General features: G+C 45.6%; 1 protein-coding gene across 1 annotated transcript in view; it reads right to left on the bottom strand.

Moving 5' to 3' along the window:
* Window positions 1-18,094, bottom strand: part of RHOBTB1 (Rho related BTB domain containing 1) — a 293,856-nt gene that overhangs the window by 256,334 nt on the left and 19,428 nt on the right. Inside the window, exon 2 of the mRNA XM_085608792.1 lies at window positions 6,918-6,983. The gene's annotated coding sequence lies outside the window, so the exon portion shown is untranslated. The remainder of the gene's footprint in view (window positions 1-6,917; window positions 6,984-18,094) is intronic.

Raw genomic sequence — 18,094 nt, 5'->3', positions numbered from 1 at the left:
CAAAAAAACAGGGCCAATACGCTGGCACCGTATTCGCTGTTTCTGTAAATGGGAAAGGAGCAAGCGATACCTGCATCAGGCCAGGGAAACATGTAAAGAATGAGTTCACATTATTTTCCTCACTTTTTATATTGGAAGACCTGGCATGGCAGTTCGGGGTGGAATGTTCCCATAAGGAACAGGGTCAAGACTGATTGGCATATGAACTGGGGTGGCGAAGTGAGCTAAAGAACGATGATGGATTCAACCCATATCTGTGACTGGGGGTGAGGTCTGAAAAGTTTCAGCACTCAGCTCCCGGTGTTTGCTATAACACATTACAGCCTAACATAACATTGCATTCCAAAAAGAGCATGGCAGAACAAAACACAGCATAACAAAGTCAAGAAGAACATCACACCAATTTATAAAAATACCAAGAACCTTTATATATGATTTGGCATCAGAGAAAAATCGTTCAGGTAAGTACATTTTTAAATATAAATTATTTTCTCTTTAAAAAGTGGACCCAGCAATTTCTGTGTTCTGCAGTGTTATCTCATAGAAGGAAGAACGTATTCTGCAAACAGGTACATCACATCTTCTTACATACAGGACAATCTCCAGTAGCTAAGGTAAGTGGTGGCCAAGGTCGAAGGCAGTACCTACAGTACACCACCAGCGATACGAGGGCGGCCGGGTGCAGAGTGCAAATCAACATCGGGAGCCCAATGCGTTTCAATGGGGATCGATGACTGTAAAAAGAGGCTGCAAGCTCTGGCTAGGAACCCAGTGAGACTGAACCAGCAAGTGGGCTCAGGCCTTGCGATTCTCAGGGACAGGGGAAGACACCTTTGGTCCTCTTCTCCAAAGCCCAGGGGCGACGGGTGCAGGGGTGTCCTTAGGCATCAGGCTTTTCCTTACCGGAGCAGTCGCGTTTGAGGGGGTCTGCATGCAGAGGATGCAGGTGACGTCAGGGAGTCCAGGATGGGTGTAACCACAATGGAATTGAGCTCTGGAGGGCTGGGAAACCTTGTTGACAACAGTGGCCCACTTTAACTTGGGCCGAAGGCGACGGTTGCAGTGGTGGCTTCGGATGTTGGGTTTTTGTAGTTCTGGAAGGCTCAGAGTCTTCTCTTTTGGAAATTCTGTAGAACAGGTTTGCTGTTCACGGGAGGTCTTGAGTCTTTTTCAAAGGCAGACAGTCCTCCCAAATTTCTGAAGTCATAGCTGCAGGACGAGTCAAGTTTGGTGCCATTTTTGACAAGGGGTGCAGAAAGGCCGGCAGGGTTGGTACCAGATCAGTTGCTTCTCAATTCTCGACATTTGGGGCTCTGTGGTGTCCTCTCTCTTGTTAGGTCATCCAGATCTGCTTCTCTGGTGCCAGGGGATCCACTAAATACTAAATTTTGGGGCATTAGAAGAGTATAGGGTAGTAGCCAATGGGCTACTGACCCCTTGGGTCACCACGCCCCCTATGTGACCACTTCCTTTGGGAAGTAGGGATAACCCTATCCCAGAATTCTTAAGTATGTCATCACAAAGATGGCTACTTCTGAAAAATGTTGTCCACCTCACAGCATCCCTCCTTAGGGGGTGGCACAAGCCTGGAGGTGGCACGGTTACCCGACCAGCTAATTTTCCCACCTGTCCGGGTGCTAAGGGGAATCTAGATGGGTGGGGGTGGCTTCCTCTCCTGTGAGGGGAGCCCAGATTCACATTCTATAGGTGGCAGATTCTTTGAAGCTTGCCGGCTCAAGGAGGCTAATCAGCAGGTCATCCTGTTGGAGGGTGAGTTATACCCTCTTCCCAGACAGGCTTTTTGTTCTGGGTCTCCTGAGAGGAAAAGCTCTTACCCTAGGAGGGCAGAACAGTGGCTTGGATGGCAGGCTGGCAGAAACCAGTCAGCAAGGACACCAGAGGCTACTAGGTTTTCAGGGGCACCGCTAAGGTGCCCCCTGAAAACCTAGTAGCCTTTGGCCTTATTAGCTGGGAAGATTACGTCTGAGTTTTTGAACCGCAATAGCAACAATGTAGAAATAGGCCTCGGGCAATTGTGACATGCTGTATATAATGTACGACTGCAAGAATTCTCTTATCAATATTGAAGCCATCTTTGAGTCAATTTATTTTTTGGTTATAGTTGCCATTGATTGAATGATCCTCCTGTAGAAATAACTTAATTGAACCTTTGTCTTAGGCGGGACATATCGGTTTATCTCTCCATTCCTGTGAGTCTTCAGAGGCATTCCTTAGAAAGCATAAGAGAACCTCATGATCCTCCTACCACTCACCTATAAATACATAAATGGGTGGTCCTGATGATGGTGATACAAATCAAAAACCCCACTGAAACGTGCATTGTCCGGGTTGTTGTGAAGTCCCAGCCTACAACACGATCAAGGATATCTTTTGAAGTGTTCTCTCTGTGATTACCATCAGTGATTGTAATTGTGGCTGGGTGGCCTATGTATGTGTTGAGAGAGGGTTAGTGTGTTGTTGCGTGTGAGGTTAGAATGTTAGTGTGGTTGGTTTTAGGGTGTATACCAAATGTCTCAACATATATGTATCGTTCTCATTGCATTAGAACAATCATCACATGTATGTTTGCAGTAATGAATTTCTTGTGGTTTCATAAACATGTTTTTAACTTTTGTATAATTAGATAAATTGAGAAAATATGAATAAGATCAAAAATATAATAAAATGGCAAATAAAAATATGGCCACGTTCATGATTTGATAATTCTACAAATGGGCAGCCCATAGAGCTCTAGTGAGCCAATATAAAAAGAAAGAATATAGGTTGCATTAGAGTTTTTTTCTTTTATTCTTTGTGTTTTTCCCCCTTGCTCCTTGACCTACAAATTAATCCCATGGGGTACCTTTCTACATATAGTGATCAGTGTGGGATTACCAATACAAGATGTTTGATACTAAACATCCCTATTTTCAGTGAAGCCATCAAGTAGCTGGGGAACTTGTTTTCACCAGTATCCAGCACATGTTTTAAAATGGCTTCCCTGTTAACTTGTAGTGGCAGTAATAGGACTGACCAGCACAGTGGCATATCTGCTCAGGCAGGTATGCCCTCACATGTAATATGAAGCACCCTGCCTTAGGGCTGACAGGCCTGCTGCAGGGGTGACTTACAAATATTATATGCTTTGTTAAGGACATGGCACAAAGGGATGTGGGACATGCAGTGTTTTCACTCTTGTCTGCACCAAGACACGCAGCCTGCAGTGGCAGTCTTGCATGTGCTTTGTGAGGGATTCCATAGGGTGGCACAATTTGTGCTGCAGCCCTTAGGGACCCTCTTTAGTACCACAGGCCCTAGGTACCAGCGCACCATTTACTTGGGGCTTACAGCGGGTGCTATAGGTTTTGCCAATTGGAGTAACAATTGTACATTTTTAGGGAAAGAACACTAGTAATGGGGACATGGTTAGCAGGAACCCAGTACACTTCAGTCAAAGCTGCACCAACTAACAGGCACAAAGTGTGTGTGGGGGGTATTGCAACAAAAAACCCAGTTTCCTACAATAACAAACATAAATAATAGTGTAGCATTGCATAGAGTAATGTAATGTGACACAACTATCATAAAATAACATAACAGCATAGGATAACAAATACAACAAAGTTAAGCATCACTTTGTGTAATTGCGTAATCTAATGTGATTTATTATAAAATACAGCATAAAATAACATAACATCAAGTTTTCTCTAATAGGTAAGGCAGTGTCTTATTGTGAGTATGTCCACGGCTCCATGCATTTTTGTAAGATCAGTTTCCTTGGGTACTTAATTGTTTATATCTAGCTAGAAATAACTGTCCAACCTCAGAAGCCCTCTACAAATGTCATGGTCTTCTAACTGCTATGTCTTCTGTGTCTTAAAACATACACTGGTTAGTTTTAGAATCTCTAGTGTCTATATGATAGGACCCTAAAACTGGACACCCTTGGGAATGATTTTTAACTTAGTGAGTCCACTCTCTGCCAGGATAATTTTTTTTAATATGGATATTTTTGCAAGCTTTGTCTGCATTGCATGTCGCCCCTTCTCCCGACCATCTAAATCTAAGCCGATCAGCTCATATACAAAACACAAGATAAAACTAATGTTTATTTAACAATCTTACAAATTATTTACTTTCACAAACATAAAGAATGCAAGTGAAACACAGCAAGAGATCAATATAACCCAAATAAGAAAGAAAAGTCACAGATTTAGAGGTGTTCTTTCTGCTTAAAATATTTAAAAATTCATAATGATATGCGCTTAGAGTCTGTATTATGAGACTCAAAAGTATACATTTTATACCCAAAAAGAATCGATCTAGTACCGTGCAAATGGCCATTAAATCAGATGTTTGCCCTACCACTACTGCAGACCTCAGAATTATGTCTTTAGTATGTTTAGTATCTCTGGTTAATCCACAGTCTATCCTCCACCCAAGGACACAGTAGAGTGAATCGGTGAATGCAAGCTATTTATAGTAATATCTATGGTTGTCTTAGGCACTTTGTAGGTGTTTAGTGTTAAGCTATTCGGTTAAGTACTGAGCTCCCCTACTCTGAGTGTGCAACTGTATGTATATCTGGTATCCTGACACTTATTTTAGCCCTAGCATCATGCCAATCTACTGTGAACGCAGGATCTTAGGCCTGTCCCTGACTATGTGAGATCCTGGACCTGATATGTGACCTGGAGGGGCATGCCAATAGTATTTCTGTCCTGGGTATCGCGCACAAAGCAGTGGTGGAAGCATACTGTGTCATTGCGATTAACAGTGTAACTGGACCTTTTTATTTATGTTATTGAGAGTGAGGCCTACAGGCGCCTCTTTTGTAAAATTATTCTGTTATATGTATGCCCAGAACTGTCGCTGGCATTCTGAATGTTAAAGGCAAATGTGAGTGGTGTGCATGTAGAACATGTGCAGTGAAGTAGTAAGGCTTTGTCTGTGAGTCAGTGAGATCCATTTTGGATGCCCCTGGTTTGGCACAGCTCAGGATCAACGACAACAGCTTCCTTAGACAGTTGGAAAGTACTGCCTGCATTTCTGTGGCTGGAGGCTGGTGAACTAAAGTGACGAGGATGGGAACAGGGCTAACTTTAGAAATCCCATGAGGACTTTTGATGGCAAGAGGATGATTTTTTCTTATTGTAATACCATTTGGCTGATGTTAGGACTCAAGGGAGAAATTGCAGTTTCTATTGTGTTGTGTGAGGACATTTCTAGGTCAGGCCTGTCCCTTTGTCTACCCCTGATTATTTTTTCAGAGAGACTGATGACAGGCAGGTGCAGAAACCTCACACTTCACTGAACTTGTGATATGGTTTCTCCAGTCGGCAGATGGTTTGAGTGCTATCTGCTGTGAAAAGCATCACTCTAAACAAATGCTGCATCTGGACAGCAGCACGCAAAGGCTACTTGAAAAGAGAATCACCCCAAACCAGTTCTGAAGTCGTAGACTGTGGATCCACACCCATGTCTCGATGTTGGGTATAAAAGTGGAGCTCAAGCCATCCCACTTTCTCCAGTTCTAAATCCTTCATGACCAAGAAAGGAAGTGCTTCACAAAGTACTCAAAGGATGTATCTACATGACAGCCAGTTTTGCAGTGATGAGAGGACATAATTTGTAGTCTGCACTTTCTGCTGGAGAAGCGCGGGGTCTGCCTAAATATCTAGAATCATGCCCAGAGAGGCTCTGTGGGATGCCCAGAGTAAGCCGATTTTTTTTAATCTTAGAGTGACTCATGCTAGAACTGTCTGCCTGGGCTCGCGAACCTAGTTCCTGCCTGGAACCACTTTATGCAAGTGCAGATTTGGCCCAAACAGGGCTGCATCTGTCATGTAACACAATCAGCCCGGTCGGTGCTGCAACTGCCTGTTTGATCTAACCTGAGGTGTAACAACATCAATATGATGGAGGCTGCATCTTCTGTGCAACATTGGCCCATCAGGGCTGCATCTGCTGTAGGATGGCATCAGCCTGCCCTGGGCTGCATCTGGTGGGGTGAATGATCAGCTTAGATGGGCAAGCAGAACTACCACAGTCCGGTCACATCTGCACTCTATGTGCTTGAGCAGCTCCATTGCAAAGAAGGAGCCGGGTGGCTGTGCGCTCAGAGATGTGGTTATGCTTGGCCTACCCAGAGGCCCCGGATGCTGTCCTCAATCACTGGCCCGCATCAGGTAGAACAACAAGGCTGCCGGATATGCTCTGTAAGGAGCGTTATTAACTGTTGCATAAGCACAAGACCACCAGGGTTAGAAACTTGATCTGACTTCAACTGTGAGCAAATTTGACTTGAGGAGGACACTAGAGACAACACCTGTTCCTCATGCCTTTGCCATAAAACTGGAGCAAGCAGTCATCATAGGATCATCTGGGGTGGGTTCAACACAGATAGAACTGGGAGGGTGTAGCGACACAAGGGGATGGCACCACCACTGTAATTGACCTGTACCATAAGTTGAATAGTATAGCGTTCAGTACTGCTGTGAAATGAAAAGTGTTTTTCTTATATAAAAAAACACTGAGCACTGGGACGAATATTAAAAGTTCCTGTTGGTTGATTGTTGCGCTCTGAGCGTGTACAACCCCACACTACCTCCTTGAGAGACCTGTGACTTCTTGCCCTTGCTACCCTGAGGGTTAAGTGCAGAAAGAGTGGTGTTTGGTTCAGTTTGTAGACCCATAGTAGGATGGACACCAAGACACCAGATGCAAAAGACCACAAGTTCCTCGACTGGGGCCCAGTAGTCCCTGCCTACCCTGTAGGCCCCTCGAATGGGGTTTGAGAGGCAGTGACACAGTTTCACAGTGAGATGAGAATGACAAAAACAGCTGCATGGCAAACACAACATAATTCTAGTTCCACTGAGGAATGATGATCATATTTCACATAATTGAATACTCACCGCCATACAACAAGAAATGCCATGGTTCCTGATCAGAGAAAATGTACTAATCTTTTGAAAGGTCACCTAAAAAGAAAAGTATCTCAATTAATAAATTACTTTATGGTTGAATTAAGAAAAACATTAGTTTTGCAGATTTTAGATGGTCTCTACAGGTGTGGCATTGGTGGCTTTATCAAATAATAAGTATATGCTTTTTCTGTTATTAGTGGTTACAACAGGTATTTAGAAAGTTACCAATGGAAAACAGATGTGTTTGGACCTTGTAGAGTCTTTGTATATAAAACAAATCACCATATGCAAATGGCGGACCTAAGACTTGAATATTGCCCTAGTTTGTAGGGAAAATAGTATTCTGGTTCCCATACACAATTTTTTTGGAGACCAATAATTGTAAAGTAAACCAAACCGGTGCCTTTTGACAAATAGGGACCAGAAAATGAATGCAATTTTACTGTATAGAAAAAGATAAGACATAAACATAGTAGAGGATATACATAATGTAGAATAAACTGCAAATGTTTCCAAATGTCACACATGCTTCAGGCAGTTCAAATCATTGAGGTTTAGTGGTTTCACCGATTTGCTCAATTTTATGTTTCCCCCGAGTATTGATGCAAAGGCCACCTGCCCGCCTTAGCAAACCATCTGAAATACCCTACCCCCTATGCAATTGCACCTATGTAAGTTAATCATAACTCACATTGATCTAGATGATCTAATGCTATACTTAAGTCAAAAGGGCAGAGCAGAATCATGACTTAAGTCAAGGGTCTGAAGCAGAGCCTCTGGCAGGAGGGGCTATGAACAGGAAATAACGCTACGCCCTGCATCTAGAGATTGCTGGTGATGGATTATTTGGGCAAGCACCAATTTCAGCATAAGGAAACCACACAATTGTCATTCAGAAACTTGCTAAAAGGTGAATCATGGCTCATTTCTATACAGTACAAAGGTAAAACATTCTAGTGCCTGGAATAAAAAAAATGAAGCACTCTCCTTTTAATATGGGTCAGCATGTTTCAGCACTTCACAGAATAGTTTATGTGCTTTTCTCAGGACATCTGGGCGCCTAATGCAAATCAGATGAATCTATTTCTTCACAACTGTAACAATATGTACTCTATTTTTCCATTTCAAGCACTGTGTGCATTGCCTATTAGTCACAGGAAAAAGCTTTTGGCCATACCCTTCAACCACTCCTCATGTACTCAAAGCCGCTGGGTGCAGGTCATACCCTCTGGCCTGGTCCTGCACCCAACCTCTAAGCATGAGCTTAAACTGTGCGCAGCACTCAAAAGCTGCAGATCCAGTTCTTGAGCTCTTAATCTACAATACACAGTCTTTGACCGTGTGCAGTGGACACTGGGCACTTTATTTAGACACAATGTGATTGGAGTGCAGGGTGTGGACAGCCGCGACCCGTGCAGGTAAATGATGTGGGGCTGTGGGACCAGTTGGGGGGGATTTTGACGGAAAATGGCGATGGAAAATTAATTATTTATTTAATTTTCCCTCCTCATTGTCTGTCGAAATCCCCCTCCCACCCGGCCCCTCCTCCTTACTGCTCACACCTGCACAGGCCACGGCTGGGTGTGGACCTCCCACCAGGCTCTCTGCCGTGTCTTCATGTCATAAACCAACTACACAAGGCGTCTTGACAGAGGGCCACACTCACACCCTGTCCTCCTGCCCAGAACTCATTAATTACTACCTTCAACCATGCACAGGAACTACTCAGACATGGGAGTGATACTGAGGCATACCCCATACCTAGTCCTCATACAGCCAAATCAACTGTGTTAGGCCTTTGGATGTAAGTGGTGGTCAAGAATACAAGCTTCGGCTTCCTGCCACACCATGTGCCAAGTCTTTGAGACTCACAACCACTATGCATAGACTGTTCCCATAGGGCACAGGGTCAGGACTGATTTGCATATGGCTCGGTCCAAACTGGAATGCAATGGTGAGCAAAAAAACTATTAATTTAGGCCCAGATCTCTGTACTGGGGTGAATGTATGACATGGTTCTGCATTCTGTCCATCAACAGTTCTTTTTGCATTTGTCACCCTGAGTGGGACGGGTATGCTCAGATGTGAGTCCCGTGCTCTCCATGCCACTGGAATAAAGCTATCCTGGCTGAAGAGGGGTGAAACCCCGAAACTGGTCCTAGGATGCTTGTTTCCAGTCTGGGGATTACCTGGCCTGGCAGTTCGGGCTGCACTGTTCCCATAGGGCACAGGGTCAGGATTGATTTGCATATGGCTAGGTCCAAACTGGAATGGCATGGTGAGCAAAAAAACGATGGATTTAGGCCTAGATCTCTGGACTGGGGTGAATGTATGACATTGTTCTGCATTCTGTCCATCAGCAGTTCTTTTTGCATTTGTCACCCCGAGTGGGACGAGTATGTTCAGACGTGAGTCCCGTGCTCTCCATGCCACTGGAATCAAGCTATCCTGGCTGAAGAGGGGTGAAACCCCGAAACCGGTCCTAGGATGCTTGCTTCCGGTCCAGGGATGACCTGGCCTGGCATTTCGGGCTGGACTGTTCCCATAGGGCACAGGGTCGGGACTGATTTGCATATGGCTGGGTCCAAACTGGAATGGCATGGTGAGCAAAAAAACGATGGATTTAGGCCCAGATCTCTGTACTGGGGTGAATGTATGACATTGTTCTGCATTCTGTCCGTCAACTGTTGTTTTTGCGGGAGTGGACAGAGGCCTGCCAACCAGACCTCAGGGCCAGTGCTCTGACCCTCAAAGGTCACTAATTTCAGAAATCTGGGGGTGATTTTTGATAGTAAGCTCATGTTTTCATACCAGATTAATCAAATTACATCATCCTGTTTTTACCTTTTGAAAACATTTAAAAATATCCTCCCATTCTTCCCTTCTGATTTACAGAAAACAATAATCACTACATTAGTTCTCTCTGGGTTTGACTACTGTAAAGCCATTTATTTAGGCTTCCAAAAACGGCAAAATAATAAATTGCAAACACTTCAAAATGCGGCAGCTCGCCGTCTCATTGAGATCTCAAAATATGCATCAGTCTCCAATCAATCAATCAATCAATCAATCAATCAATCAATCAATCAATCAATCAATCAATCAATCAATCAATCAGGGGCTTGTAAAGTGTGGCTCTCACCCGTTAGGGTCTCAAGGCACTGATGGGGAGAGGTGGGACTGCTGGTTCGACTGGGTGGATGATCATTCAAAGAGCCAGGTCTTGAGGTCCATCCTGAATTGGGCATGTGACACTGATTGCCTGAGGTGCAGGGGTAGGGAGTTTTTGGCGGCGAGGTAGGAGACCAATCTCCCTCCGGTTCTGGTCTTGTGGATCCTGGGGATGGAGGCGAGGGTGAGTTGGGAGGGTTTGAGTTGTCTGGCGAGAACATGGAATGTGAGGCGGTGGTTCAGGTACGCTGGTCCTTCGTTGTGCAGGGATTTGTAGGCGTGAGTGACGAACTTGAAAGTGACTCTCTTGTTGACTGGGAGGCAGTGAGTTGTCAGAGGTGTTGTGTGATGTGGCTGCGGTGGGTGATGTCGAGGACCAGTCTGGCAGTGGCATTTTGGAAATACTGTAGTTTCCTGAGCGGTTTCTGGGTGACGTCCGAGTAGAGTGAGTTGCCGTAGTCGAGTCTGCTGGTGATGAGTGCATGGGTGACCTTCCTGCTGGATTGTGTGGGGATCCATCTGAAAGTCTTTCAGAGCAGACGGAGCATGTGGAAGCAGGCTGAGGAAATTGCATTGGTTTAGCAGTGCATCATAAGCGAAGAGTCCAGTATGATGCCAAGGTTGTGCATGTGATCCGTCAGGGTGGGGTGGTGCTCCCAGGGCGGCTGGTCACCAAGAGTCATCCCAGGCTGACGCTGTGGGTCCCAGGATGAGATCTTCGGTCTTGTCCGAGTTGATGTTGAGCAGCTGTCTTTAATCCATGTCACAACAGCCGTGTGACTCGCTGGGTCTGGCCAGTGAGGAAGGAGTGAATCCAGTCTAGAGCCCTGTCGCGAATGCCGGCGTTGTGGAGTCTTGGGCCAAGGTCAGCGGACTCGACAATTCTCGCCTCGGTGCCTACTCTAACCATGGATCCCACTCAGCAACTCTGGGCAACAGCTTGCTTAATCTCCACTTACGGCCCCATCAGCGCCGGGGATGCTTGTCTTCACCTTGGAGATGCCCAGTAGGGACCATCTCACAGGGAAAGCCAGGATGGGTACCCCAGCGGTTTACAGCGCCGGGACGCCCCGTTTCTGGGGCAGCTGTGCGCTTTACAAGTCTACAACATTTGGTGATTAGGGTGCGGTGGGAGACAGTGTCGAAGGCGACCTAGAGGTCTAGCAGGATGAGGGCTGCTGTCTCGCCCCAGTCGAGGAGGGAGCGGATGTCATCTGTGGTGACAAGGAGTGCAGTCTCTGTGCTGTGGTTGCCTCGAAAGCCGCATTGGGAGGTGTCCAGGACATGGTTCGCTTTGATGAACACGGAGAGCTGGGATTTTATCACCTTGGCTGGGAATTGGAGGCAGGAGATCGGTCTTAAGCTCTTGAGGTCTGTCGGGTCTGAGGATGGCTTCTTCAGCAGGGGGTTGATCTTGCCGTGTTTCCAGTCGTAGGGGAAAGTGGCGATTTTGATGGAGCAGTTGATGGTGAGGCAGAGCTGGAGGGCGATGGCGGCTGCTTTGTTGCAGATGTGGTACGGACATAGGTCCGTCGGGGGCCCCTGAGTGGATGCTTTCAGCGTGTCCTCTGTGATAAGTGGTGTCCAGCAGAGCACGGTCTGTTGAGGGGTGGCTTGGATGTCTGCGATGGTGGCGGGTGTAGCAGCCGGGTGTAGTGTGTCGAAGCTGTCGTAGATCTTCCTGACCTTGTGGTGGAAGAAAGTGCTGAGTTCGTTGCAGAGGTCTAGAGAGGGGAGAAATGTCTGCGGTCTGGCTGTTGGGCCTGGTGAACTCCTTGATGATGGTGAAGAGTTCTTTGCTGTTGTGCAAGTTGGTGTTGATTCTACCTTGGATGGCCATTTCCTTAGTGTTTGTGTGAGATTCTGGGGTTTTGTTGCACCTCCATTTCTTCTTAAGGCATCTGCAGGTGCGTCTGGACTTGTGGATTGCTAGGGTGAACCAGGTGGCTGCCTTGGATCGTTTTTTGCCAGGTCTTCTCTTGAGGGGTGCCAACATGTTGGCGCAGTTGGAGATTCATTGGTGGACGTTGCGTGCTGTGGTGTTGGCGTCTGGGGGTATTTGTGGAGTTGTTGCGCTGAGGGAGTTGACTAGGAGTTCTTTGGTGGCCTTAATCCAGCTGCAGCTGAGGGGGCGATGACATGGTGTACGGTGGGCATGTCGTAGGCAAGATGTACGCAGTGATGGTCGGTGCAGGAGAGTTCATGGTGTGGCTGTAGCTGATGAAACTATATAGATGCTACATTGGCTTCCAGTCAGAAAAATGAGTAGCCTTTAAGGCACTCTGCTTAGCACACAAAGCACTACACAATTCTGGCCCACTCTATCTGAGAAAAATATTCCACTGGTATATCCCCAGAGGGCCCCTTCGTTCTGGCTCCTTCAACTCGATGGCTATGTCTAAAATCAGGAAAGCATCCTGGGGAGGACAAAGTCTTTCTGATGCCATCATTACATTGTGGAATACTTTGCCATTGCACCTCAATGCTCAACCCACTCACCTGCAGTTCAGGAAACAACTTAAACCTGGCTCTTTTCACAGGCCCTGCCCTTTAGTACCACCTCTTTGTCATCCTCAGTGTAATTGTTGCGCTATTTAAATTTAAAATCAAATCACAATGAAATCATCTAACAGGCCTATTTTTACCTTTATCACTTCTGACGCCAGTGCCAAGACACCTTTGAGCAATTGAGTGCTTTACAAAATGCATCAATATCAATATATGTATGATTGGTTTATACCCAATTGGTCTAACTTTACTTACTTATAAGTTCCGAATATGTGGTACCAGTGGTACCCAGAGGACTCTAAGGTAAAGTGTCCCACTAGGGTGTAGCACTTACTGTGCCACCCTGGATGGAAAAGCATGAAAACATGTCTTCCAGCCTGCCACTGGAGACTGGAAGAGCAGTTGCAAACAGCTAACTGGACTTTGTCATTTAACCTAATGGCAAAGCCCAAACCTCCCTTTCTATTATATGCGTCACCCCTATAGCATGACGATTGATTCCCACGGCAGGGTGCTGTATAATAAAAGGGAGGACATGCATTTTTATTCGTCCAACCAGAAAAAAAACCAAATTGCAGTTTTGACTGTGGAAAAGTTATTAGCCCCATCGGCGAGTACAGTGTTACATGCTGACAACTCAGCTTTGATAACTTCGGAGTGCTACTACTAAAGTTGGATTGCAGCAAACAGGTGCCTCTTAGACCATAAATAAAAAATCTTTTTGAGAAGGAGATCTCCGAGTCTGTTCAATTAATGAACTTGGCTACTTGAACTTTTCTAAAACATCTTGCTAGTGTTTTCCCATTTTTTCAAATTAGAGTCTACTACTCAAGGAAGTTATGCCAGTTTTTTACTTACATTTGCCACATAAAGACATCCTGTCTTTTTGTAAGAAAGAACAATAGACTGGCACAGTGACAATATTCACATAAAATACAAAACAATTAGTGAATTATTGAAACGACTTCACATGAAATACAGAACAATTAAAGGATTATTGGCCACAAGACCAAACGTGCATCAACAAGTTAGTTTAAAACATTCAGAAGCCAGAGCACATTAAGACTGATGAATATGTGCTTACGCAATAAACATACTAGATATTACATACGTGTCACAAAAGGATTTGACTGTACATTTACGAAATTTTTATGAACAATTTTTGAACTTATATGTCCTACTAAACTTAATGTATCGGGGCCTAACAACTATGGCTCCTTGATAGTGCTCTAATGTGTGGTCCAACTGAGGTCAGAGTACGGGTATACCAGTCCTAAAGTTGGTACATCAAGGTATCAAAATAATTTTACATTAATCTTAGCTTGATGCCCAAGTAGAATTTAAAGTAACTTTGAGTACATGCAACTTTTAGAAAGTTGCCACTCTGTTGTCCAAGTTTTCCAGTGATCATTCATAGATGCCTAGCCACATGACAACCTTCCGCCCTCCTGGGGAGAGGTGTGAATGACTCCCAGGAGCAGAATAGAAACAATAGAGGATTGTGGTTGGAAGATGTGTACCTCTCCCTGGCAGGAAGCCACACAGGGAGTGGGCCCAATAGGTTAGCTTCAAAAGGGAAGCCACATTTGAAGGGCAAATGGTGAACACACATGAGAGGGGCTACTCTTTTGTTGAGGTAGATGTGTTGGCATTGGGGACAGAGAGGGTAAAACAGTTGCCAAACCTGTTTTTTCATGGGTGTGTAGTGCACAGGTAGCCACACCTCTAGGATGGGCTACCAAGTTCCAAACACTAAGAGGGGGGTGTTCTGCCATCTTGGCAGTGGGTAAAATAGTACACTCTGGGATAGCTAGATGACACACATTGTGGAAAATCATCATCAGGCAGGGAGGACCCTAGTACCCTATTGGCTAGTAACCACTGCATACCCCCCGAGGGCACTTTCTGGGCATAAATATGGCACCTTAGCATCCAGACCTCAAAACACACCTGGACTAGACAACGGACCAAAAAAGGACTGCCCTGCTGGTACCTGGACGTGGCAAGAGAGGCTGCACCAACTGCTGGGCTGCACCTGCCAATACTTGGATTAGCAAATAGAGGGCTGTGCCTCTGGGGCATGACTCGTGAAAAGTCTCTCCAAGGCCCAGACAGAAGAGGTGACCTCAAAGAGTCAGTTGACTGTCTTCCGTATACAGCACCAGGGCCACAAAAGCTGAAGATGCCTGCTCTAGCCAGTCAGTAGCCAAAGTCACTTGTTGACTACCAGCATGCAGCCAGGATGACCAAGAACTGACACTCAAAAGTTGCAACTGTCTCAAAAGCTGAACTGGCCCCCCCCCAAAAAAACGGGTCTAATTTGTTGAAACAGAAGGTGCTCTTTTTCCCCCCCTGCCGTCGTATTGTCAACTCTGATTATTATGACTCTGAGAAGGATCAGGTGGGAGAAAGTATGTAGAGCAAGGCAAATTGCCTCCAACTCCCTACAGCTGGAAGACTTGACGTTTTCAACACATGTCCATTTCTCTGGGCATGATGTGATCCAGTCCTTGCTCCCCAGCCCTTCTGACTTGCATCTATTTTAATAACTAAAGGGGCTGGAGGACACAAAGGAATCTCCATTCAGAGATTTGCATGACCCCGCCATCATGCTAGTTCCGATTTCATCTCCTTGGTGATTGAGATTGAAAAATTCATGCCTTGAGAGACTAGGAACCAGTGGAATAGCAGTAGGTTGAGACCTAAAGCATAGTGCCCTGCACTCCACAGATTTACCCCCAGAGGAAGGAGAGTGGGAGAGCCTTCCCGTCTCATAACTTTTACCCTCTATCATAGCACAGAATGAGATGAAGCCCATCAAAGCTAATATCACAAATCCTTCTGGGAACGAACGACTCTGTAGTAAAGTACTTGTCAGCTATTCTCCACTGTACTGCTCTGTTAGAATGTTGCATGACATCATAGAATGCCTGGGTGTCTCTCTGGGTGAGATTGTCAGTTGGTCTACTCAGGCTGAGCTGTAAGGAGCTTGCTCCTGGTGGGGCTATCGCTGTATCATCCTTTACAACAATTTTGGCGACGATCTGAAGAACTGACGTGTGCATTAAGGAGTTAAGACTACTGAGGAACCAAGGAATTAAAGCAAGAGGAACTCAAGACTTTAATAATTTTCAAGACGTCAATTGAAATTCAGAGGTCACGCCCTGGCCAGCCCCACCAGTGTTCTGTACCACCCGGACGGCCTGTAACCTGGGCGTTAGCTACTAAGTTCACTAAAGACCCTGCTGTCATTTAAAAGACTGCATCTACTCTCTATGAGGCACAACAGGCACAGCACTGAACGACCGATTTATTTTTGAGCTACAATTGGCTTCCAACAGGGCCTTGCTGTGTGTTCAAACAGCGTGTTCTTCAAAGACTGGTGATTGCAGATTTAAACGGTTTTGTTGGCAGTGTACTCATTTGCGTGCTACATATGCAGACGACACACTCCGCTCGCTTTGGGGGCGTGTTGTGCTCTTGGTGTTTTTGCGAGGACAGTGACTACACAGAATCGTCTTGGGAGTTTTTCTGACTAGAGAATGGTGATTTGAGGAACGGCACCTTTGGTGAGGAACTGCCGAGAGATTGGTGATTTGAGGAACGGCTTCATTGGTGAGCACTTGAACATATTTGCGGGGGCAGAGACTGCGTGTTTTTGGTGTATGTGCACGTTTTGATTCGCTGCTTTTGCTCCCTAATGGACTCTCTACATCAAACTGTAGCGCATTGTGTTTATTTAAAATTCCTCCACGTGCACCTCACCGTTATCTTCGTTCCGTGTGGAGGCTTGATGAATCGTGTGTGACGCCTTCACTAGTTCTCTATAGCTGTCCAGTGACACCTGCATGCAACAGCGTGCCGTGAGCCACCCGGTGTGGCGTTGGAAACGTGCCGCCATCTTGTGCTTGGCAACAGCACATACAGAGTCTCTTGGTACTCCATGGTCAAGTTTTCATTGCCAATCACGTTTTTTTTTTCTTGACATTCAGCATTCAAGCAGCGATGTCTCTTCGCACTGTTACCTTGGGCTTTGATCCAGCTTATCGCCTCAGGAGGGTAATTTCGAATTTACTGTTCGAGCTACTTGAAACGAGCAAGGAACGACCTTCTCCTCGGGGACGACTTCGGGTGAGAGACCGCTCACCGGCGTTTTAACTAGTGCTTAGTGATTATACCGTCTGTACTCACTATGCATGCTCTTGTTAGGTCTGTGCTTGTGTGGGGGAGGGGTCAGTGTATAACATTTGTGCCTTGCTTTAGTTTTGATTGTTTATCGAGAGTGTACCACTTTGGGGAGGTTGTGCAGTCTTTCCAGGGCATTTTATTTTAGTTTGTAGTTTTTCTTGCGGTCTACCCTTATTAGGGGAGTTTTTAAGTGTTTTTAGGCTGTTGTATACCTTATGGTGTACCCTGCCATAGGGTGGTTTGTTGTTCCCTTGGCGGTTTTCCCCTTATTCTATGTAACTTGTGGTGTACCCATCTCTTAGGGGAGGTTATGGGGGTAGTCAATGCCCTTAATTTCGTAGTTTCTGTATATAGAGTGTACCCATTTCGTTGGGGAGGTTGTGGGTGTAGTCAATGCCTTTAGTTTGTAGTTTTCTAGGGTGCGTGTACCCTATCTAGGGGAGGTTATGGGGGTAGCCAATGCCCTTAATTTCGTAGTTTCTGTACATAGAGTGTACCTATTTCTTTGGGGAGGTTGTGGGGGTAGGCAATGCCTCTAGTTTAGTTTTCAGTTTTCCAGGGTTATTACTCTGTCGTGTACCCTATTTATGGGAGGTTGTGTTATTTTCCGGAGCTGTTACTCTGTGGTGTACTCTATTTAGGGGAGGTGTTGTCGTTTTCCAGGGTGTCTACCCTGTGGTGTACCCTATCTAGGGGTAGTCGTGTGGTTTTGTAAAGTGTTTAACTCGTAGTGTACACATACCTTTGGGGAGGTTGTAGGGGTAGTCAATGCCTCTATTTTAGTTTTCAGTTTTCTTGGGTGCGTGTACCCTATGGTGTACCCTTTCTAGGGGAGGTTGTTTGTTTTCATGAGTTAGTACCCTGTCGTGTTCCTTGGTGAAGTTTTTGGGTGGTTCCTAATGTCATCTTGGGTCTTCCTTTCATGTGGACACCATGCTCCAGTCGAAGTCTACCTGCGTGGAATTCGTGGCCAAGGGTTTCACGCTTGTACAACTTTGAGGGGGAAGTTTTTTTTCGTTTAGTGTTTAGACCTCTTTAAGTGTCAGCATGCCTTCTACCAAGGGACCTCGTGTTTTTTACAGAGTGTTTTCTCTCTGGAGTAGATTTGTTGTTGTGGTGGCACTCTTCTTGTTATCTATAGTGTTTAGCCACTATTGTATTTCTTTGTTGGGGATGTTGTTTTCTCCCAAGGGTCTGTGTTTTGCACCCACTTTTGTTTAACAGGGTGTCTACCCTGTGGTGTACCCGAGTATGGGGAGGTTGTGTGGGTGACCACCCTTCTTTGTTGCAGTGTTTTT

This window comes from Triturus cristatus, chromosome 1_2 (genome assembly GCF_964204655.1).
Source record: "Triturus cristatus chromosome 1_2, aTriCri1.1, whole genome shotgun sequence".
In the NCBI taxonomy this organism is placed as follows: Eukaryota; Metazoa; Chordata; class Amphibia; order Caudata; family Salamandridae; genus Triturus; species Triturus cristatus.
Note: the sequence above shows the minus strand (reverse complement) of the source record. Positions and strands in the feature narration are given on the sequence as shown.